Consider the following 24,098-nt stretch of genomic DNA (forward strand, 5'->3'; position numbering starts at 1 on the left):
AAGTCCAGGGTTTTGAAGGTTTAAATGAGAAGTGGCTTGACCATATGGATGAAGGGATGGGACACCCCACACCCCAGGGGTGAAGGCCAGGGCGCCCCTGCTGTCTGGAGGCAGCACATAGGGGTGTGCCGCTCAAGGTCGGGCTCCCCTTCAGAGCAGACCAGCCAGGGGCCTGGGAGCAGGGTGTGGTAGGTAGCGAGGGAGTTGGAGATCCCATGTCTCTGTGGGCACGTGGCTCTTTCGCCGCTCCCGGGGTCACCCCCCAGGGTACAAGGAGACATTTGCAGACTCGGCCTGCTCTGTCCTCCCCACCTGGCTGCTTGGGAGCCGGGCTTCGGGGTTTGTCGGAGCGGCTTGGAGAGACGTGCCCGGCTTAACTGGCAGGCGGCCTGTGGAGGGCACAGGGCACCTGAACCCCGCAGGGGGCGCTCCGGGTGACCGTGAAGCCATTTCGCCCTTGTCTGCTCTGGTACACGTTTCTGTTTGCTCTTTTGCTAAAGAAACGGCCCGTATCGCTTCTGCTCGCTCCGTGCGTGGCCTGGTACCGCTGCCGTGAGGGTCTGCCTGTTGACTTCCGCTTCGTTCTCTGCGGGAGGGAGCCTTCTCCTGCTGCCCGGTCCGCAGCCGGCTTTGTTCCGTGCCTGTGCCCCGACAGCCGCCTTTCATGCTGGCACTTAGGACTATTTGCCCACAACCCCACGTCCTCAAACAGTGTTCCTGACACACCCCGAAGCTATCTCGGCTGACCTTGTTTTCCGTGCAAGCTCGGGCGCCGGTGACCTGCCTCTGGGACCCGCCTGGGGCTTTGTGGCCTTCCGTCACGCGGGGTCCCAGCAGCCGTGTGGGTTGTCCTGGCGACCTAGGACGGATGGCGGAATTTTCGGGAACCCTCTGCCTCCCCAGATGCAGGAGAGAGGGGAGGAGGCGCGCACCCTGAAAACTCAGAGCAGACCCACTCGTGCCTGAAATAAATACGTCCAGGCGGTTTCTTCTGGATCCCTCGGACCTCAGTTTGGGTCTTTGGGGCGGGAAAACCAACTGTTTGTCCCTCATAAGGGAGCATCCTGATGGATTTCCCATGTGTCCCCATGTGACTGTGATTTCCCGTTGTTTTGTGCCTTCCTCCGTCGGACCGGTGGCTCAGCTGCCCCTTCAGTAAGGCTCTGTCCTTGCCTTTGCAAACAGGGTCTGAGCCTGGGGCGGGGAATCCTGGGTCTTTCTGTGACTCTAGACAGGAAAGAGGCCTCCGGGGAGCCTCGAGTCATGAATGCTAACAAGGCGCTCGGACTGCGGCAGACGCCGGGGCTGCCGTCCCGTGGAGATGCCCCCTTGGGCTCATGGTGCACTCGCAAGGCACTGGGAGGTGGAGAACCTTGGTGCTGAAGCGTCGCATCAGCAGGGGACGGGCCCCGGACCGTCGGAGGCGGGGCCCAGGGTCAGCGCGGGAGCACACGTCATCTTGGGACCCACCGCGCGTCGGATGTCTAACTGGTCACACTCACACTGCTAATTAAGTATAAATCAGGGCTATTTGATTTCACCGCAGTTGACGGAGTATTCATTTGCTGAGAAAGATTGATGGTGATGACACTTAACAAGGATGGCAGAGGAGACCGCGGAGAGCCGGGGACGGTCTGCACCCCGAGGGCGGGCGGCGGCGGGGCCGTGGCCGGGAGGGCAGGTGTGCGGCGGGGAGGGCTGGGTCTGGGGGCGCAGCGTGGGAGGGAGAAGCCAGACGCTGGCTTAAAATCAAAGTCTAATGGACTATTCTCACCGTCACTGGGGGACACCCTGGACACAATTTTCTTTCTACCCTGGGAGCAAAATTCTTGTTCTGGACCCGTCCGGAAAACTGTCCAGTTTTCTCTTCTCGTTTCGTAGTGTTGTTTGCTCGTCGTGTGTCTTTCCCACCGTCCGCACGCGGCTTCTCCCTCCCACGTGTGCGTCAGACAGCGTGTGACTCTGAACCTCCCTTCTCCTCCGGGCTTCGCGGCATGCCAGGAGGTGACTCCCACATCGGGCGGGTCCCCTGCGCCCCAGACTGGCCAGCCCTGCAGCCGGTGGGGGAGAGTGGGCTGTGAGCCACGGCCCCCCAGGACCCATCTCAGAGCGTGGCGGTCTGAGCCCCGCCTGGGGAGGTACCCGAGCTCCCGGCCTCTCTCTGCTCAGATGCAGCTGCTGGCTGACGCGGCCACCGCTCGCTCTGCCCAGAATAAATCACCCCGTGATTGCGTTTGATTGCCTCAGGGTCTGAAAAAACAATGATTTTGATCATTTGTTGAATAAATCATGACATTTTTCATCGTGCTGCTTATTTTGCTAATTAAGAGCGGGCTCCTCCGTCACGCCACCAGACCGGGCTCCGTGCCGCGGCAGGTGGGCAACATCGTGCGGGACCAGGCGGGGAGGAGCCTTTTCGCGCCAACAGTGCCCGCACTCGGTGTGCCTCCTCCTCGAGGGTGCGTCTGCCCCGGAGAGACGGCTGAGGGCAGCTTCTCCGGCGCCCAGAACGTGGCCTGGCCTGGACCGGGTCTTCTGATATCGGCTGCTGAGTGAATGGTCTGCCCCTGTTTGAGAGGCTCACGTGACTCGATGGGGTTTCATTTATCTGCAGAGTTCACTCAAGTAGATGACCTCATTCCTTGGCTTTCATGTCTGAATAATAATGTGTGTGTTCGTTTGTTCAATCAACAAACGGGCTGTTTCTGGGCCAGGCCATAGAGGAAGGTCTGGGGTCACAGGCGGGATCAGCCCCAAAGCCTCAGGCTGCCGTGACTGCTGCTGTTCCATCGCAGAGCGAGACCCTTCCTCCAAGAACCCCCAGGCCCCGCGGACGAAGGGCTGCCGGGACACCCAGAGATGCCAGGCTACCTATGGCCCAGCTCTGCACTCTTGGATGCTGAGAAACTTCTGTACATTTAAGGGTATGTTATGGTCCAGAACACGCACCCTTGGAGACAGGACTGGGGCTCTGAGGAAGCTGCCTCTCTGTCTATCCATGCTTGTCCACCGACATGCATTTTAGAAAAGCAACGCTTTCTTTTCCGAGGTAGCCGCTGAGCATCCTTCAGATGAGAAGTTTGGAGGCTGACTGTGGTTCAGGGTGCAGGCTGGCGATGAAGCCTGGTGCGCCGGGCTGTCCACGGTGGTGACCGTCCAGCCTCTCACATTGCCAGGATGGAGTCTCTCCAAGGCGCTAGGGGCACACACTAGAGCAGAGAACTAGTTTCTCCCAGGACTCGGGAAGCTCCCCCGGCCGCCCAGGCTGGGGGCTAGGAGTCCTGGGGTACCCGACCTCCACGCCCTGGCTTCTCACTCATCCAGCCAGGCATGCTGGGATGTCACACAGACCCTCCAGGGCTACAGCCATCTGGCCCCGACCTGTGGCCTCCTCTTCCTCCTCTGATCCAGGGTCTCAGCGGGAACCTCTCTTCCTTCTCCTTCCCGGGCACCCCTTCGTCTCAGACACCTTTGCCTCACCGCTGCACGCTCAGCTACCAACGCAGACCTGCGTCCGCGTGGTCACGTGTGGGTGTGCATGTGCACCCCCACTGCATATGCACACACACACAGACACACACGCACAGACACATGCACATAGACACGCGTATGCGGCTGCAGATACACACGCACACACGTGTACGTATGCACACACATGCATACTTGCACACGCACACAAGTGCCTGAGCATGTGCACCTTCAGACAGACACAAATGCACACAGACACACACGCACACAGACACACATGTACACACTCACGCACACACATCCACACCCACATGCGCACGCACACACACCTTTGGATTTTGCTGAAAACCCTGGACTGGGCTTCCGGCCTCCGCGGGCAGGAGGTATGCGGTCCACCCCGCCTGGAGCTGGCGGCTCTGGCAGACAGAGGGTCTCCAGAAACCGCCTCCCCGTCACCCAGCGTGCTCAGTCTGTGGGGGTCTGGAAAGGTGTGGGACGTGACACTGAGCACGGGCCGTTGAGGGCGCGTAGGTACTGAGCGGACGCCGCCCGCTGCTGCCCCGAGATAGGCTCTCCTTCGGGGCCACCCCCACCCACCAGGGGAGGCATCCAGGCTCCCTGCGGCCCACACGGGCCCCCGTGCCTGAACCTCCGCTGAGCGGCTCTCGTGCTGTGCTGGGATGGCTTGCAGACCGTCCCACTGCGTGTTTCTCTTGTCATCCGGGCCATGGGGTAAGAGCCATGGCCGCGTGGGCCCCGGAAGGGGGGTGGCTGCCCACATGGTGCGGGCTCTGCTCTGTGGCTTCCTGCCGCTCTGACAGCTCACGGGTTAAGTATTTGATCCTGGTATTCTCGGCCCCGAGTCTTGGCCGTCCTTTCTCTCAGCGCACTGGGGACCGCTGGGCACAGCACCCCGCCCCCGGTCCCAGGAGTGTCAGAAACTCCCTGCTGTGCTGTCCTCTGTTGGGCACCGACTCACCCCTGCTGCTTTCTACTCGACGTCTGGGCGGCCTGGAGTTTTATTTTGGGCAGGGTTACATGCGGGGTGACGTTCCCCCTGATGACTTTCTGAATGTGCTTAGGAGACACACCGTATGCCCTGGAAGTCATAAGCCTGTGGCTCTGTCGACGCTCGCAAACAGCACCCAGACAGCCATGCCTTCGGTGCACGTCCCTGGGCCAATGGGTGTCTGGATCCGAGGGACCACACCCCGTGGGAACGGGGCTGGCCTTGGTGTGCGCCCAGAACCCCACTCACGGACTCCCTGCTCTCTGGGAGCCGCTCAGCCCACACCCCCTGCCGTCACCCGAGCACCGTAACATCGGGTCCAGACGTTTCCAGCCCAAGAATGCCATGGGATCCTGCACTATCTTAGGCCCAGCTCCGCGGCGCGGGTATAGAAGGAATCTCAGAAGAAAGGGGAGAGAGTGACTCAGAATACCTCCCTGATAGCGCTCTCCTTACTTCCTTAAGGGGTAATAACTCAGCCACAGGACCCGCAGAGGGTACTTTCTTTAAATAGAGCATTCTGATTCACAAGCGAAAAAGGAAATAAATATTTTCTTTTCATATTTGAGAGACGTCCCGAATACCAACTTCTTAAATGGTATTTTACCCTGTGCATCTCTCTCGCTCACACACAGCGACAACCAGCCCCATCCCTGCTCTGGACAGGCCCGCTTGGGAGGCAGCGCCGTGGAAAAGCCTGATGCACCGTCGGAAGACGGTGCGGGGGACAGGCCAGCTTCCCCTCTGCTCTGCTCAGCAGCCCGTTCCCAGGGGGCCCTGGCTCAGCCCTTTCCCGCCGGCTCGGAAGGCCCCGACCGGAGAGCTGAGCGTGGTCACCCCCTCCTGTCTGTCTCTCCTCCAGGAAAATAGGGGACGGTATGTGGAGAGAAGGTGACAAAGCCCCCAGTGCCTCTGTGCTGGGCAGGACGGGGAGGCCAGCCCAGGCTTACCGCGCAGGGGCGGCTCACAGTCCCTGGCACCCGCGCTGTGCCCACGCGGTCCACGCATCCGTCCTCATTCTGCCGCTCGTAAAGGGATCCCATGTCCCAGCTCCGTGGGCGGCCGGGGGCCTGGCGCGGTGTTAGCCGGCCCCCTCAGGGCCCTGCTGCCGACGACGGGGCATTCTCCAGAGCCCAGAGGAAACCTTGGAGTCAGGATTCGGCCGTGGCCCCCGAGCGCCCGGGGCCCGGCTGGGGCTGAGGCATGTCCGGGCCAGAGCTGCAAGGCAGGGCCTGCCCGGCCGGTCGGCCTCTGGGGCACAGCCTGGACCTCTCTGCACACCAGGCCTCGTTTGGAAGAGGCCAGAGAGGGGCACAAGCTTCGCCTGCTCACCTCGGGCTTGGGTCCCAAAGTGTTGGGCTGAACAGCCTCCAGAGCTTTCAAAATGCAGATTTGGGGTGAATCTGCTAGCATTCTGGTGGGAGTCCCCAGGAGCGCGTCCCTAACTACCTATGGGGTCGTTAACCTAACCTAACCTAACCCTAACCATGGCAGCCCAGACACTCAGGCAAGTCCCTTCTGGACCCGAGTCCTGGGGCAAGGGGGGCTTACCTTGAATTTCCTGCCCCCGCCTCCAGGTGCCTCCCTCTCCTCACCCCCAGGACCCCAGTCAGACACTTTCCTGCAGGCCTGAGGCCAGCGGGGCACCGAAGCTGTCTGAATCACAGAGCTTGTCAGGCCCGAGTGGGGGTGGGGTAACCAAGGGGGCAGGGGACAGACAGGGGACCTGGCCAGCCCAGCATCACCAGCATGAGCAAGGGGCTCCCGGGGACTCTCACACCTGCATGTGGGCCCCTCCTGTGGCCGTGACCCCTCCCGTGGCTGCAGTAGTCACCGCTCCATGTGTGGAAAGCACGGGGGACAACACTGTGCTTGCTCTCACGGTATGGACGGGAGCCGGGAGCCCGAAGCCCTGGCAGGGCAGGTCACACAGGGTCACACAGTAGCGGGGCACGGGGGTCAGCAGTCAGACTCAGGACCCTGCCGAGTGCCCCCGCAGATCACGTAGCCAGCTCCTCCCAGGAGCGGGGGCTCAGCCAAGTCCTCCCTGTGCCCCTGGCCCGCGTGGACACTCCATGCCCAGCGGGTGGCGGCCTGGCCACGGCTCCCCCATCCAAGGGGGATGTGCAGTGAGGTTGAGTTCCTTCGCCTGCCCCCCCATGGCAGAACTCAGGCCCGCAGGTGGTGCTGGTGGTCCCCTGTGGGCTGACCCCTGGGTAGGAGGCCGTGGTGGAGATGCACCTGCCAGGGAGCCACCGGCAGCAGTGATATGTAGACAGTAGACAGTCCCCAGCAGCAGGGCCCCAGGGAGCAGTGTGCACAGCCGCCGGATGGGGGGCTCCCTGGAAACCCCAGCGTGGCCTTGGCCGTCCGGGGTCCAGCCCCTCGGGGGGCCTCCCTCCCTCTGGGTCGGACGACAGTCCCAGGCGCCGCAGGCCATAAAAGGTCTCCCTGGGTCATGGGACCAGGGCGTGAACCTCCCAGCCAGGCCTGGCCTCTGCTTATCAGAGCTTCTCTCCAGTTGAGAATTTCTGTGACCGGTCACCCCTGGGTTAGGAATGTGTTCTCAGCACGTCACTGGCCACCTCGGCCTCAGCCCAAACCGCGGTCAGCACAGAGGCTCACACCACCGAGGGACCCCGTAGGCACCCACTCTGCTCCGCTCGGGCTGGCGCAGGGCGGCGCGGGCGTCATCCGTCCCTCCGGGTGCCGCGCATGACGACACGGCTGTGTTCGCCTAGTCAAGGGTCCGGTCAGCCCAGGATGGGCTCTCGGCTGGGGGGGCGGTCAGTGTGGGCGCAGCTTGGTGGGGGCGGGCGTCAGATCTGCAAGCCACGGGGCCGTGCTGCACGCGGTGCCCACTGGGCCTTTCACACCCTGCAGAACACGGCGAATAAAACAGCCTAAAAGGGATTTTTAACGTGGGTCCTCAGGATTCACGCCGGTGTTTCTGGGGGCGTCTCCTCCTCCAGAAGAAAGGTGTGGAGAGTCGGGTGTCCAGGGGTGTCCTCCGGGTTGCCAGGGCCCCGACAGCCACCACGCGTGTCACCATGTCCCAGGGAAGCGCTCCAGCGGCCGTGCCCTGGCGCCTTTGCAGTCCAGCCCGCGTGTCCTCCCTCTGCGGGAGCCACCTGGGTCTGGCTCACGGACAGCGCGTCCCCCGTCTGGGCCGATGCCCAGTTTAATTGCACATGCCATCTCTGCTCGGTCGTGTTCCAGATACCACATCACTCCTTGCCCATTTAGATCTTTCTACGGCCCCGGGCTTATCAGCACCGTCATTTCACGAGGAGCTAAGATTTCTGCCGTTTAGCCCCGCGGCATTGTCTGTCCCTGCAGCAGCCGAGATAAACCCTCACCCAGAACAAAGTCGCCGTGACCTTTTACAAGTAGGAGCGGCCTTGTTTCCCTCTAGACTAATTCATCAGCCTGCCTTTCAGCCAGGCCCTCGGCGGAGGCCCCGGAGGCGGCTGCCAGGAGGGGGACGGGGGTGGGGGGGTGGGGGAGGATGCCTGGCGGTCCTCATCTTCTGAGGGCACCTTCGGGTCCGGGCCAAAGCAGGAAATGGCCGTGGGGAGCACAGGGACTGGCCTGGGAGACGAGGCCAGGTGTTTGCGGAAGAGGGCGGGGCCCGTGGGTGGCTCCGCCGCCTCCCCTCACCACTCTGGGCCAGAGGGGACCCGGACTGCAAGCAGCAGTAAAGGCGTGGACGGCTTCCAGGCCTGGCACCCCCAGGATTAGCCCCTGAGGTCCAGGAGGACGGCAACTGCTCCGTCCTGCCTCCTGTCGGGCCAGGCGGACAGCACGCGCAGACAGCGCTTTGAGCTGTGTGCTTCCCCTTTCTAGAAGGTTCTGGCTGCTCCGGCCCCTGCTACTTGGTTCCCACAAAAGCACCCCACCAGATGAGCTTGTAAGAAGCCTCGTGTGTGTAAAGAACCCCAGAGGGCGCTCCCCGGCCTGGCTGGGCGTTTCGCTTGGTCCCGTGAGCGGGCCGAGCCCCAGAGCTCCAGAGGTGGCATGCCCGGCTCACGCCTGGGAGAGAGGCCAGAGGTCACACCCTTGGGGACCCCGACTGCTGCCCAGGCTGCCCCCCCATACAGTCCTGGGGAGCCCTGGGTGACCCCTTCTCCAATCTGAGCTTTCCAAGGTAGCTCGGGCCCCCCGGCGGGCTCAGGGCTGCGGCCCCACCGTCTGTCCGCCTCTTTTTCTGTCCCCGGGGAAGCTGCAAGTCTCCGGCCTCCGTCTCTGGGGCGCCCGCAGTAGGCGGTGATGTCAGACTGCCCGCCGAGCTGACGAGGGACCTCTGTCTTCGTCCTTCCAGCAGGGAGAGCTCGCGGTGGCGACGGCCCAGGCTTCCAGGGACCCTCTGTCGCGCAGCCGCACAACCGACGTCCCTGGTGAGGGCTGGCTTCAGGGAAGGGGAGCCTCGGTCAGCTCTTTACGGCACCGAGGTCTGGCCTGTGGTGGGACACAGCTATGGATGTGGCCCTTTAGACTCAAGGACAGTATGAGACCTCAGAACTGAAGCAGGAGCTTAGGGCTCCTAAACATGCAGGGGAGCTGAGGGGCCGTGCGTTGGCCCTGCCAGCCTGGTCAGGAGGTCCGGGCGGGAAATCCTGCAGGACCCGCTGAACCTCCGTTTCTCTGACTATCCTCCCAGGAAGGGCCACCACCGCACGTGGCACCGACCTCAAGCCCCGTGCCAGGAGACCTGTGCGGGGAGAGACAGCGGCGTCGGGGAGAGAAGCGTGGGGTCGGGCCTGCAAGAAGATGCAGGGTCACATCCCAGCCTGGGTGACGACCCCTGGGAAGGCAGCCGCCCTCGGTGACTCGTGTCCCTCTGTGGAGGGGGGCCCTGGGGCGCTGTGCCCTCACGCGGGCCGGAGGGGGTGGAAGAGAGATGTGTTCTGCACTTGACAACGGCATCCGGCTCCATTGTCATCATCACTGGAGCTGCCCCGTGGAAGGAGGCACGGTTTCCCTCGTCTGCGCGGTCGCCACTGTTGTGGGGTACGGGGTGACTGTCACCGAGCCGACCCAGAAGGCCATCCAGGGACAGTGACGTGCCGCTCGGCAGCCAAGGGGGCATCTCCGGTCTGTGCAGACCAACCTCCGCCGGTCTAGGCACCAGCCTGCCCATGGCCCCAAGGGCATCTCCTGCTCTCCCAGGAGTCATGTGGCCCGTGGGACAGTCCCCAACGAGGTCTGCACTCCACCGCTCAGGCCCAGGGCATCCACACCAACTGTGGCAGCGTGGGCTGGCTGGCCATGGGGCGCAGAGGCTCTGGGTGCCTTGCAAGACCCGAGGGTAGTGGTCTCTGCTCTTATCCCTCCAGCCCCGTCACAGGCCCCAGGCCCCTCGCGTCGGCCAAATGTGTGTCACTCCAGGAGCCCTCCGGCCAGGCCACCAGCTGAAGCCCAGAGCCATCGCCGGCTGCAGGAGCGAGGCGCGCACAGCCTCAGAAAGGAACCCAGAACTCCCGGCCCCTTAGGGTCCGTCTGTCCGGACTGACCCCCTGCCTGTCTGTCTTGGATTGTCTTGTCTTTGTTGACTCCTACTCAGGACTGAACATACACGAAGGACTGGGATCCCCGAAGCAGGAGGCCCTTCAGACCCCGTGGCCTCCATGGCACCGGGCTCTGGCTCCCCAACCCGAGGCGGCAGCTCTGCGTCCTCGCTTCTCACGGGCACCCCCAGGCCCTCCAGCCTCCTTGCTCGGGCGGCCCCTGTTCATAAACGCAGACGCCACACGTCCAGCCGTGCCGGGTGCTCTCCGGGGCTGAGGTCGAGGAGGACAGCGCTTCCCTGTGGCTGCCACCCTGCCCAGCAGGCGAGGGACCAACCTACTTTGTGCCTCATCAGCATCAGAGAGTTTGTGGGGTTTTCCGAGACGGCGTGGGAGAGAGAGGCCGGTGGCTGGGACTCCGATTGCTGCCGAGACCCGAGCTGTTCCCCATTCGGCTTAGTCCCCCGTGTGTAAAGCAAGAGGCTGAACACCAGTCACCCCGAAAGCGTCCACGGCCCGTCATCTGAATGGGCCAACCTTTTGGAGGCGAGGCAGGGACGGAAGATCTGGGGAGAGTTTTCTCTGACGGACGGAGGCCACGCGGGTGTGCACTGCTGAACTCGGGGCTGTGGTCTCTCTCCGTGCGCGCATCCTGTCCCAGATGGGCCAACTGACCCCGAGGTTCCCATGAGCCTCCTCCGGCCTCCCTGGAGCCGAGCGCCTGGCTGCTTCCTGCATTTCTCCGGACCTCTGTGTAGAAGGACACCTGCCGCGGACCCTCAGACGGTTCCAAGCCCCCGGCCCGGCGCCGGACTGAGTCCGTGAAAATGACTTCGCTGCCCAAACGGTCTTGGTGAGCCTCCCTACTGCGGTGCTTTCTGAACGGAACACCTGAGGGGAAAGGAGCCTGTGACGGAAGGTTCTGGAACACGGTACAGCGGACAGACAGCGAGGAGAGTGGCTCCCGCCCCCAGTGAGGGGTCTGCCCTGTTCCCGGGCCCTTCTCTGTGGGACCTGCCCCACACCCCCCAGAGCGCGGTGGCTGCCTAGGACCTCTTGGTGTGTAGAGTCACCGCCGCACGATCTCCGGCTTCATTCGTGCGTGCCATCGGGGGTGTGCACGGTGTCCCTTCTCTGGGGGCGCCTGTCACGTTGGACTCGGACCCACCCCACCCCCGTGGGACCTCATCTCCACTCGTTACTTCTGCAATGAACCTGTTTCCACATCAGGCCGTGTTCTGAGGTCCTGGGGTTAGGATTGGGACGTGTGAATTTGGGGGGACAGAATTCACCCCGTACAGACCCCTAGGATATTGAACACCAGGGCCGGGTCGTTTCCAGGTAGCACGGGGACGCGAGGTGGTGCTGGGGGCCCCACCCATAAATGTCGTGCCTGGGGCCCCCGGCGGGGGTTGGGGGGGACCGTGCCTGACGGGCCATCACAGACCGTGGTGCCCAGAGACCCAGGACGGGTTTGGGGAATCAGCACAGATCAGGACGGTAAAGTGCTTTTTAAGGACTCACGTTTGTAGCCAATCTCCACATTCTCCCTGTGGGGGTAGCAGGGGGGACCTACGTGGGCACCTGCAGACACACCCCCACACCGGTCTGCACGCGCACGCCCCCACCGGCCGGCAGTGCTCCCTGCGGGCTCTGGAACATCTTCCTCAAGCCGGAGAAGCCGATTTTCGGGACAAAGTGATGGGACGTCAGCACCTGAGAGGGACGCGCTCGTCCGGACGAGAGCCACGCGAGACCCCACCCTGGAAACTGACCGTGAGGAGACAGACCCCCCCCAGGGCCAGCCGGCGAGGTCACCTGGATCCCCCGGCACCCCCCGTCCCGGGGACTCTCTGGGCTGCTCCCGAACCGGCGCCAGGCAAGGCTGGGGGCCAAGGCACAGCTGTTTGTGTCGTGTCTCAGGTCTCCCGCGAAGGCCGCGCAGGCCCCGGGAGGGGGTGCACACCAGCCTCCGAGAGGCCATGCGGGCGCGTGTCTTCGCTCTGCCCGACCCCAGGTCCGCTGACCCAGGCACCGGGGGCGTGCGGCCCCGAAGGCCCTCGGGAGTCCCGTTCAATGAGAAATGGTTAAAAGTGGGCGGGTGGCAGGAAAGCCGTGGAGACGGACAGAGGCCCAGCGGTTGGCTAATTGGAGAGCGGGACCGGCGCGGGGGGAAGGCCGCGCACACAGACAATGTCCTCCCGAGCCGGGGGCTGGGAAGGCCCGGCGGGATTGTTATCGAATTAGTTGAAGTCAGAGCCCCCCTGAATGAGGCAAAGCAGGAAAGGGGAAATGAAGCGCCCGGTAGAATGCGGCCTAAATGAGGGGCCCCATTCACTGCCCATGAAAAGGCTCTGGCTTCTTTTCTTGGGGAAAGGGGCGGCGAGCTCACTTTTGTCTGGCTGGGGGCAGGGGCCGCTCCTGGAGGATATACTTACCTACAGCCAGTGACAGGCCGCGCGCGGGAAAGGGGCACTGAGAGTAATCCCCAGCGCCCGCGGAGGCGTGACGGCGGACACAATCGCAGGCCCCATCGGGGACCTTCCGACGAGCTCCCGCCTCGCCTCCTCTCCCGCACGTGTCCCGGGAGGCCGTGGGCCGGGTGGCGGCGTCCGCGGAGCCCGTTGGCGGAGGCCACGGACCCCCGCCCTCCGTCCGCACCCGGCATGCAGGTTCACGGCGCGCTCACGTGGCGGGTTTGTGTCTCGCGAGCTGACTCACACGGATGCTTCGGGACGTCGTCCCCCAACGCACGGGCAGAGTGGGGGTGGGGTGCGCAGGCCCCGCACTCGCGGGATTCCTGACAAAGTGCTCTGCTCTGTAAATATTTGTTGAATTCGCACATTAATTAATTTTCCACGTGAGATTTTCCTAATCCATTTTTAAAGAAAGTAAGGATTAAGCACGAGGCTGGCCACGAGGCTGGCCTGGGGCTCGGGGGTGCGGGCGCGCCCTCCAGACACTGATTTGCTGCCAGAAGCCCCCACGGCGGGGGTCGGCGCCTCTTGGCTCACCCGTGCCTCTGACCGCGTGCGGCGTGTGCCAGCCTGAATCGTGGGCATGTCTGCACCCCTGCCGCCGTCTCATGTGAATCTGGACGTCACGGCAATCCAGAGGCCCCACTCCAGAGCAGCCATGACCCCTCCGAACCCCAGCGGGTCCCGCTCGCCCTGACCAGTGGTTTCCTTGTTGGTTCATCAGAGCCGTGGACCCGTCGACCTCTGCACGCCGTTCCCCTTTGCCAGCGGCCCCAAGGGGCACCCTTGTCCTGTTTTGCTTAGCAAGGCCCTTGTCCAGGGCCACAGACCTGGTTTGGGTGGCAGAACTTCTCGGGCCCCGCTGACCCACCCAGACCTAGGCCCAGTCTTCCCTCTCCTGCCAGCGACTCCATAGGACAGTTGTGAGCCTGTCTGGGGGCTGGTGTCAAAGCCTCTGAGGGCTTTACTGGCGCTGTGGCTCCGCTTCTGGGACTCACCGGGGAGCCTGGCTTTGCCCGTGCCTGGGCTTCATGTCCCCCTTACCCACACGGGCCAGGGCCCAGGCGGGAGCACAGCCTGCATAGTGGCAACTCCTCGGTCGTAGAGAGATGTCCAGGAGCTGAGAGTCACTGTCCGAACTCAGAGCCCTTCGTGAACTCCTCAGCAGCATGGGACGGCCCCGCTCCCAGGGTCTTTGATGGTGTCTGATTTTCCCGGAGAGGTTTATTCAGGTGTTGGAGGGAGAGGAGTGCTGTGTGTGCCCCAGGCTGGGGGGGGGCATGGGTCCACATCTTTGGGGTTGATCAAATCCACGTTGATTTGCAACAAGGAGTCCCTTTCGAGCACCTGGGGGTCCCTGGGATGGCGTGGCAGATGGTGGGGGCTTCAGGAGCCCGTGGGGGGGGCGGATGTTTTTTGAAATGGCAGGAGAATGTTCTCCTCTTTGTGCAGACCACATCTCTCTCCTGAGCAGCAGTGAAGGAATCGAATCACTCCCAGGGAACTGAAGTGATGGGCATCAGGGGCGAGGTCCTGGGCTGGTCAGAGGGGCATGCCTTGGCGAAGGTCTCTGGGGACTGCCGCCCGTGAGGGAGTCCGAGACACACACTGGTCTCGCATGCGCACCCTGGTCACGGGGAAGAGGAAGAAGGCAGCAGAGGAAAGGACCCTGCCAGAGACCAGAGCCAGACCTTGCAGGACAGTCCTGGGGTGGGGGCTGCCAGGCAGGCGGACATGTCCCCAAGGGAGCAGCTTGCCCTCTGGGCATCCTCTGTCTCCAAACGAACACCCAAGGAAGAGTTCTAGCTTAGCACTGTTTCTCCCTTTTCTGTGATTTGGAGAGAAATTCACAAGGTCATTTAACTCCACGTCTCGTGGCGCCCCAGGCTGCGGGCTCCCCAGCCGTGTGGTCGACCGGGTCCCTTCCTAACAGCAGACTTTACGGCCTCAGAACCCCTCCGCGTGTGGCGAAGATGCGTGAGGTCCGGCTTCCCGGGGAGACCAGCATGTGGGTTTCGAAGCTGCCGGTGCATCTGGGACGTGGAGTCGCTGGTGCAGGAGATGGCTTTGCTTTAAGGGATATTTTGAAGTCGTGCTTGTGGGTGGCAGCAGCTAAAGTCCCTTTGCCTGGTTTTGCGGCCCCAAGACCCACTGCGACCGCCCAGATTCGGATTGCAGCTCTGCAGCCTGTCACGGTGGTGGCCCTCCCCGTGGGGCCTCCGTGCACCCGCCTGTGAAGTGGTCCCAGGCTCCCCAGCCGTGGAGACAGTGGGGACGGCCCAGTGTATTCTACGTTCAGACCGTGGGTCCCTGGGTAGCCTGAGAACGTGCCGGGCCTGTGAGGGGAGCTCGGGGTGGTTCTAGGGGGAATGACAGGAGGGCAGGTGGGGTGTCCCGTATAGTGGCGTCTCACACTCTGTTCAAAGCTGGTTCCTCTCGCTGCCTCTGCCAGCGCCCAGGCCCGGGCATCTCGGCTCCGGCGCTCAGCACCCTGCGTGCCAGCAGCCCCCCTGCCCCACAAAGTCCTAACGACCAAACTCTGCAGACATTCCAGATGTCCTCTGGGCAGCAGACCTGCCCTCCGCCAACACCCGGGGAAGCTAGGGAGGCGTCCATCCTGGCCTTTTCCAGCTTCCTCCCTTGGAGCAGCTTCTGCTCCGCTCTGCAGGTGCCTTTGCTGTTGGCCAGAACTGGGTACCCACAGGGCACCCACAGGCACCCATGCACCGAGGGGTCAGCAGAGCCCGGTTCTCCCCTGACTGTGTTCTGTGCCTGGCTCGTGGCTGCTCTGCTGCCCGTGCCGCTTGCTACCGCTGGGCTTGGCACCAGGCCGCCCGTCTCTGCACACGGCCTCTGGCCCGGGCACCACTTGCTCCTTTTCAAGGGATGTGACCTAGTCCCTGAGTGGGGCTCCCCCAGGTCTAGAGAAGGTGGGTTCTTCCTCCTCGTGCCTCCAGTTGCCATGCGGGTGTGTACGAGACCCAGGGGGACCGGAGATAGCAGACGGACATCCTGCGCAGCCCTGAGCAGGGACGAACCCGCCACCCAGCCTCTGGATGGCAGCAGCCGGCAGGCCCTCGTGATGAGCCGGGGGGTGCCATGAGGCCAGCGGAGCCGAGGACTAGGTCGCAGTGGGCACGACAGGCCAGGGTCAGCCGAGCCCCCTGTGGCTCGCCGCCGGCCCCCGCACAGAGGCGGCAAGTCTCAGTGAGCAGAGGGGCGATGGGACACTGCCCACCTGACGTCCTGGTTCCTGGTATTCGTCGGCTATTTAACGCGAAGGTCATCATCTCCGCGGCTGGTGTGGAAATGTATTCCAGCCACCGTCTGCCCGGGTTTCGGGGGGCGGGGGGGCCGTGGCAGTGGATGGGCCTGTCCGGGAGCTCACGCCGACGAGGCCGTCTTGCCAATTCTCGATGAACTCGGAAGGGAGCCCTCTGTGCCATGCCTGCGAGTGGGGTAGGCGATGCCAGGCAGCCTTTGAATGTCTTTGTCAGAAATATGGGAAAATTCTGGTTCCAGTGAGAAGAAAAATTCATCATTGATCCCCTGAAGTTTCCCGCCTGAGCAGGAAGCCGCAAGATAAGGACGTGAAATCAGTCTCACACCGGAACTTCCCAAACACGGTCACGCTTGAAACTCAGGGGAGTCCAGAAAATGTCCCGAGTTAGGGAGCAGAGGATGCCCGCTCTGCAGGCGCCCTGGCCCCAAGAGGGCCATCCCGAGCTCTGCGCCTGCCCTGACGTGACCTCAGACCCACTGGAGCCGCCGGGCCCGTTTCCTGCCAAGGTGCGTGAAGGTCACCGGTGCGCACGTGCTCCCCTTAGGACGGCCCGAGCTGGGGGCCCCCGCTCACCTCCTGCCCTCTCTGGGGGGAGCAATGCAGGTGCACGTGGGGAGGCATCCAAGCAGAATGTCGTGGAACCCCAAGGTGGGGGCCTTTGGAGACCCCTAGTACAGCCGTGGCCCTGCTCTGGGGCGTTGTCCTGGCGACGGGTGCCTGAGCTTCAGCAGCAGAGCGTCACCGCCCAGGGGCCTCCCTGAGTTCTGGGCTGTGTCTTGCGGCCTCCTGGCACGGCTGCCAACGACTGTCTCCAGAACTTTCCAAGCCAGTGGAATGAGAGCACCTGCCGAGGCTGACATTCTGGAACACTCCGTGAACGGCCGCACTCTGGCCTCCACAGTTGAAGGGGGGCTTTCCGGAAGGCTCACTTCCATCTCTTCTCAGGTACGTCCATACACGGGATCCTCTCCACGTGGAAGGCCCCGCGGTACCTTCTAGAGACCCTCTAAGAAGACACGTGACCCCGTGGGCCATGTCTCAGCTGCAGAAAACCAGTGACTGTCTGTCCTGATTTTGAGAAATAGCCCAGGTACGAGGTCTAAACTGCGGACAAACCGAAGAGATCGCCTGCGCTCGAAATCTCTCTGTGGGAAAGAGTTTCCCAGAGGCTGGACACGCTCCCACAGTGACACTTCACCATCATGCGGTCATGGGGCGTCCGGCCCTTGGTGAGGCTGCACTGGCTTCCGGGCGGCTCCTCGAGGCCTCGGCATCCTCCGCGCGGCCCATGCAGGCCCGAGCTGTCGTGGCGAGGCCTGTTCTTCCAGCGACGGACGTGGGAAGACCGATGCGTCCCGCAGTCTCTGGAAGGGCCCCGGGCGGGCTCACGGTCACGGCGGCGGAGGGGACTCTGAGCCGCGCCCATGAACCTCCCGCTCCAGCTCCGGCTCCCACGGCTCAGGCCACATGCCCGGGCCCACGGAGCACTTTCCGGGACATCCTCTCCAGAGCCGGACCCGTGGTCTACGGCGAAGGGGTCAGACTTGAAGACAGCTAGCGGCCTGCTGCGCGCGGCCGGGGCGGCGCATTCTTGAACCGGCTGCGTGTGTACTTGTGGCCAGTGGGGCCGCCTCCTCCCGCTCCGCGGCTGTGGCACTCTGCGCGGTCTCCGGGGAGCCCCGTGAGGCCACCGGCCGCGGCCCGCCCCGCCACCCGTGGCCTCCGATGTTGGGTCCCAGAGAGCAGCAGACGTGCAGGAAAGAACCTGGGGCTCATCTGGGGCGCACGGCCCAGGGGAGCGCGTGCGTGTGTGCGCGCACGTCTGGCGCCGGGGCCCTGTGTGCACACGGCGCGCTGCCGCCGGGAGAGCCTCACGGCCGCGGGCAGCAGGACGGACATGAAAGCGGCGACAATGAATGGCTTCCTACCTTGCTCTGATCACGGCCGCACTCTTTACATTGATCAGTCCTCACGCGGCCTTTGCACGCCAGTTTGGGAGTGACAGTAACGAGCCTCCCGAGGGCCCCGCTAATTTGCTCTCCATTCACCCTCCCGTGAAAACCCGTCAGAGCTGCGCGGGCCTGCGCAGCGCCCGGCCTCATTCAATGGGGGCGCGATTTGGTGGGAAAGGGGCCAGTTTCCACAATGCCCAAAAGAGCAAATTGGCGGAAGCTTTGTTCCTCCTTTTTCCCTTCCCCTTTTATGTGGTCCTGCACTAGTTAAGCTCCTCATTTGTCCCCGCCAGGGGCTCGGGGCTCAGGTCACCCTCAGGGCTGCCTTTCAGGTGATCTCGGTGCTCCCTGGGCCGGCTGGGGGAGGGGGCGCAGGGCGGCCCGAGGCGGGGGCCCCATGGGCACTCGCGGCGTCCCGCGCCTGCCTGGGGGCACCAGAGGCGGCCTGAGGCTCATCCCTGCGTCCGCCCCGGGGCTCGGGCCTCGCGGAGGTCCCAGCTGGAGATCCCCGTGCTTCCGGGGTCTTGAAGGCGGCCGCGTCCGCCCCGGCCTGTCCCCTGCTTCCGCACCTCGCTGCTGCCTTACTGGCCACGATATATGGGCGCCACAAATTAAAATTAACGAGGCAGTGTCCCTTTGGCTCCCACCCAACATTTGCGGGCTGTGTTCCCCCCACCCACCCCCCGCAATCTGGCCTCTCCCGGAGCCCAGTATCAGAGGAGCTCGGGTTTTGAGTCCCCCGCCTGGTAGGGCCTGTCCCTCCTCGTCCTCATTCCTGAGTCGAGGGTCCTCATTTTCCCCTATTTCGCTTCTTGGGGAGCCCCCACCCCAAGGCCTATTGTAAAAGGCCCCCTCCCATCAGGGCCGGTGCAGGGAGCGTCCCGGCAACAGGACGCGCGTCACCTGGGGAAGAAGGACACCCCCCTCCTTGGCCAGCCACCTGCTTCCCCGGAAGGCCTCCGTGTTCGGCGGGGCTGCACATCCCGTCCTGGGCACGGGCAGCCCCTTCGTGTGCCGGAAAGGAGTCTCCGTCCCCAGTAGCACAGCACACAGACCCCGGGTCCCCAAGTGAGCCGACGAGCACGGCTTGCCCCGTGGGAGGGAGGCAGAAGGGGGCTCCCCTTCCCAAACCTTGTCGAGCTACAGACGGGAGGTCGGGGTGGGGTCGGAGGTGACAACCGTTTCCACCCGCTGAATAGCCCCACCTGTTTTGTCGGGGAGAGGGTGGTCCTGGGCAGGATGACGCGACCCCAGGTGTTCCTGCTCAGCCATTGTCATTATAAGATCGTCAGCTGTCCCTCAGGCTTGTCACTGGCCCGGATGTCACAAGGGTGGCGTGGGGTGGTCTGACTTTCCCTCCCTCGGGGCACAGCGGCCCAAGCGTGGTCGTGGAGGGCACCAGTCCTCTGAGGAGGGCCTGTGCCGTCGGAGCATGACCTGGCAGAGCCCCGTGTCCTCCGGGTGCCAGGGGGCCGGGCAGCGCCTCGGAGGTCCCGCCCCCTCCAGGTGAGGAAGCAGGCTTTCCGGGACCCCACGTCCCCCCGGGGTCACCCACAGACAAGGTCACAGGCTAGGGCTAGAACCGGCGATGGGCAAGGCCACAGGGTGCGCTCCACGAGGCCTTCCTGCCCCCATGAATCCTGCCCCTACAGATCCTTACCGAGGCTGCAGAGCTGGGGACATTACTCCAGAAGCACGCGGGGCCAAGGGAGTGGCCGGCGAGCGGCCTGGGCACGTGCCCACACCTCGTGGGGCCTCTCGGTCCGACTGGTCTCGAACCCCTGGCTCCTGCCGCATCACCCTCCCACTGCGGGGCACAGAGCTGGGAGAAGGCGTTCAGCCCTGCGGGGCGAAAATGTTTCTCCACAGTTTACTGCAAAAGGGGCAGAAATAAGGGAGAGACCACGGCCCCTGCTCAGATTCGTGCCTCCGCCTTCTCCCGTTGGACACAAACCAGAAACTGCCGGTTCCTGACAAACCTGCCAGCCTCCAACCCCACCTCTCCTTCTGAGAAAAACGGGCCCTTTTCCATCCACATGGCCCTGGGAGCCTCGCGCGAGGACAGCTTCGAGTCGCTGGCTTCCAAAGTGGCGCTGGTCCGGGCGCCCTAGGCCTGGGGCAGGAGCACACCCCCACTCCCCCGGGACTGGCAGCGTCCACCTCAGACAAGATACACCCTCTACGGCAACATCCTCGGCCTCGGCCAAGGAGCCCATGGCCAGAGTGTGCTCTGCTGGCGGACGCACCCCTCACGGGTGCACCAGGCCTCCACGCCTCCCAGCTCTCTCTCGGGGGCCTCTGAGCTTGGAGTCTGCAGCAGCGGGCCTGACACGGAGGGGGACTGTGTAGGGGAAGCCACTGGCTGTGCAGGGCTGCTTCCGTTCTCCTCGGCCGGGCTGTCCTCCCGGGACCATGGGAGACGCCAACCCGCGTGCTCACCTTCCCTGATCCACCCTGATGGTCAGGCCTGAGCCCTGGGGGAGAGTCCCCGCGCAGCCACAGGAACGTGCGACGGTGCTCTCTCCTGCTCCCAACAAGAAGTGAGGAGGGGTGTAAGCCGAGGGGGACAGGATGGACGGGGGGGTGGGGGGGGGAACCGGACCCTGCCCTGGCCTGGCCAGTAACATCGGGCCACGTGAGGCCGACGGCGTGGAGCGGAGCCATCGGCAGGGTCCGCCGTGCCGCCTTCCGGTGGCCGTCCTGGGCCAGCCCCCGGCCACCGCGCGCGCGTGTGTGGCAGGGTAGGAGCGGGCAGGTGGGCTGCCCTGCGGGGCCCCCAGCAGCGTGGCGGGCGCTCACTGTCTCTACACCGAGCCAACGGGGGACGCGGACCCCCTCCCGGTGCCCTGTTCTCGGAGGACCCGTCGGCGGCCTGTCCCTCCGCGCCCGTGGCGGCCGCGCTGCGCTTCCCCCCTGCCCTTTCCCACTGGGCGTGGAGAGCTGGCGGTGGCCTGCTCCTGCCGTCCCCTGCCCTCCGCCTCGGGGTGCCCTCGGGCCCTCTGATTTCCCCTCGGCTCTCACAGATTCTGCCCGTGTCTGCTCCCTCATTAATCAATGTCAAGCATGGCATCGGCAACAAGGGCCGCATTCTTCCGCGGCCGCTCGGCCTCATACATCCCATTGTTCCGGGCCGATTCAGACGGCAAGAAAACAGCCCATACAGCACATAAAAGAGATGAGACAAAAATGAAAAGAATCGCGGAGAAAAAAGAGGAGGCATTTTTCCCCCTGAAACACTCGAATAAATACTCGGCAATGATAATTTAAATTATTCATACATTTATGAAAACAGCCATTGAAAAGTGAAGTGTATGATGCTCTTTGTCTATTTTTCTTGTCTGTTGTTTGGGATTAATCTTTACTGTAATCCGGGCCGGCCGTGCCCCCCTCACAAAGGCCACACTCTCTTTCCATGGGAAAAATGTTTCCGCATATCCCAGTGAGAAGTCGGGGGGGTGGGGTTTGTGCTGATGTGGCAGTTGCTGGGCCCTCAAGACGCTGGACAGGCTGTGTCCAAATAGTGTCCGATGAACAAAAAGCACACAGTGGTTCTCACGTCTGTGTCAGCGCGGCGACACGTCAGGACGGGGGGCCGGGGCGCCCAGGGCCGCAGGGAGCATGCGTGCGGCCCGTGCGGACCCAGCCCCTCTGCCATCCACGTGACGGTCCGCCGGGGAGGGAGGGCCACGCGCGGCTGCGCTCCGACCCCCACCCCCTGCACCGGGGTTCCTGGGTGGCTGTCGGCCCCCGGACCCTGGCGGGACGGGCAGACCTCCAAGCCCGGAGGAGGAGCCTCCGCCGTTCTGTCCTCAGGCCGTGTCCAGCCCCGTGAAGCGAAGGTCCAGGCCCAAACCTGGGGTCAGAGACCTGTAAGTCACCCCAGATATCACCGAGGGCCGGACCGTGGCCAGCCGCTGTGGGCTGCCCGCTGGAGCCGGGGGAGGGCTCGCAGTCAGTCCCGGGGCGTGTGCACTTCCACCCGCGGGCCCGCCGCCCTCCCCACGCCCCAGCTCCAAGCAGCTGCCGGGGTCCTTCCCAGCACCCCCGGGGCTCCCACTCGGTGTCCAGCTCTGCTCCCGGCTGCACGGTTTCCAGAATGGAGGGGCGAGGGGGCGCCGACCCAAGGCGGAGACGGTGCCTTTATGTAACACCCTCCCTCCCGCGCCTCCCAGTCCAAGTTTTGGTGTTTTCAAAGCTCGTTCCGAGATGGGCTGAAGAGGCCCAAAGTGGAACCTGCTCCCGTGTGGGATTCACCAGGAAGCTGTGGTTGTCCGAGCGTGTGGGTCGTCCGGCCATGACTTCTTTTCCCTGGAAAGGACCCGGAATCACCTCGGTGCGGTGGCAGGTGGGCCAGACTGTCGGCAAGGCCCCCAAATCGGTGATTTGGTGTGCGTGGTGATGGCGAGGCCTCCGCTTCCGACAGCTGGGCCGGGCATCAGGCTCCCTGCACCCATGTGCGGCTCCTAAGTGGGTCTGGGGGGCTGGGGTGGGCCGTCGGGGAACAGGCCCCCTGCGTGGGGTTACGGCCTCTCTGGGTCTGGGCCAGGTCAGGGACCTGGAGGAGCACCGCCCCTGTCTGCGCCTGACTCGGGAGGACAAGGCGTCCCTGGACTGGCCAGGAGCAGAGTGAGCCTCCGGGGAGCTTGGCATGGACGTGGACAGCCAGCACGCACTGCGAGGCAGGGCAGGAGACGACACGGGTCTCCGGGCGCTGCGGCCGGACCATGACTTCCAAAATCCAACCGTCGTCACTGGCACCCCCACCCCGTGCAGCCCATCCTGCTTCTTCCTTTGTGGTTGGATTTCAAACCTGGGGGGCGGTCTCGAGGGGCTCGGCCCCGTCCCTCAAGTTCCCCATGCGTCCCAGCTCCGACTGGCTGCCAGGCCCCGTCTTCTGCCCAAGCCCGTCAGGGGCGCTGCCTGTTCGCTGCCCTGCCCCCACCGCCACCCCCCCACCCCGAACAAGGTGTCAGGGCCCCTCAGCGACGCAGCCCTGCCCACCCCCCCCATTTCCCGCCCTCCTCTGCCACCGACGTTTGGGTCTGGGAAGGTGGCCAAATGCCAGCGAGGACACTGCAGCAATAAATCATCCCTGGGCCAACATCTGCAGGGCCCGGGGCTCGCCCCTGGCCGCGGCCGGTCCCCCCACCCCCGGGCCCCCTCTGACAAAACACCTATTGTCGTGGGGAGTGAAGAAGACTCGTTCCCACTTACAAAGGGCCTCGGAAGCCAAGTTGTGGACGCCGGAGGAGACGCCTGGATCCCGGCAGGGAGCCTACAGCACACTCTTTCTTCCTCCCTGGTTCATACTTTTCCTCTCTCGTGGGGGTCCCCCAAAGCCTTTCATTCCGGCTTCATATTCACATAAAGACATCAAGAAAAAACCCCAGCAGAAAGAATTATTAGGCAGGGCTGTCAAATGCTTTATCAGGAGAACAGGGAGGGGGAGCAGGGTAACCCTTTCCGCGCTGGCCCGACGGGCCTGGCTCCTGAGAGACCCCGGGCGTCCCATGGGGGAGCCGAGGCCACCGCGGAGCAGCCGGTCAGCAGCACGCTCGCGTGCCCACGCCCGCCCCGGGACTTGCACACACACACGTGGGCGCAAGCAGGCGTGTGCACGTGCATGCACAGGTGGGCGTGCACGGCTCTGTTTACCAGCAGATTTCCAAATCGCTGCGCTGCGTCTGAAGGTCCTGGCCCACCTTCCTCAGGGAGGGACGCTCTGGGCCCTCCACGTGGTTCTTTCTTTGTTCCAATCAGCAGAAGATGCCCATTCCCTTCCCCGCCCCGGCAGGGTCTCTAACATTCCCCCCGCTCCCCGGGCGCAGGGGTCTCTCACACCCTTGGAGCAGAGGGTCCCCTGAAACCAGAAGCCGCCTCACCCCTCCCCGGACACACGCACAGGGACGAGGCTGGGCCGTCCTCAGCACGCAGCTCCAGGAACCAGATAACCCAGCTGGCCTGTTCCGACAGCGCTTTGTGCTCAGGGGAGGTGTGGGCTGACCCCCGCCATTAACCCCCGACCTTCTGCCTCCCTCCTCCTGGCAAATGGCCGTCTCACCGGCTCCCCCAGACGGCTTGGTACCGCCCCCTCCTCAGGGTCTTCGAAAGGTGCGCGGTGGCTCCGGGGTCCCGGGACCGGAGGGTGAGCCGCAGGGGAGGGGTGTGCCCGGCACAAGCCACCAGGAAGCCCCTTCGAATCTGTGGCGAGGGGCACCCCAGGGTGGGCAGCGCCTCCGGACACATTTTCCACGCAGCCTCCAGGCGCACAGAAACCGAAAACCGCATGCCGACAAACGGCTCCCTCGGCAAACATTTTTATTTCCAATTAGCAAAAGAAAAATTGCTAATTTGCTGCAGTTGGGCTAGGCCGACGTCTCAATCTGCGGAGTGTCAGGCAGT

The 24,098-nt window shown here is 63.9% G+C and overlaps 1 protein-coding gene across 5 annotated transcripts in view; it reads left to right on the forward strand.

Annotated features, from left to right (window-relative positions):
- PRDM16 (PR/SET domain 16) overlaps positions 1-24,098 on the forward strand; it is a 297,726-nt gene that overhangs the window by 98,183 nt on the left and 175,445 nt on the right. The window lies entirely within an intron of this gene.

The sequence above is a fragment of the Mustela lutreola genome, chromosome 10 (assembly GCF_030435805.1).
Source record: "Mustela lutreola isolate mMusLut2 chromosome 10, mMusLut2.pri, whole genome shotgun sequence".
Taxonomy (NCBI): Eukaryota; Metazoa; Chordata; class Mammalia; order Carnivora; family Mustelidae; genus Mustela; species Mustela lutreola.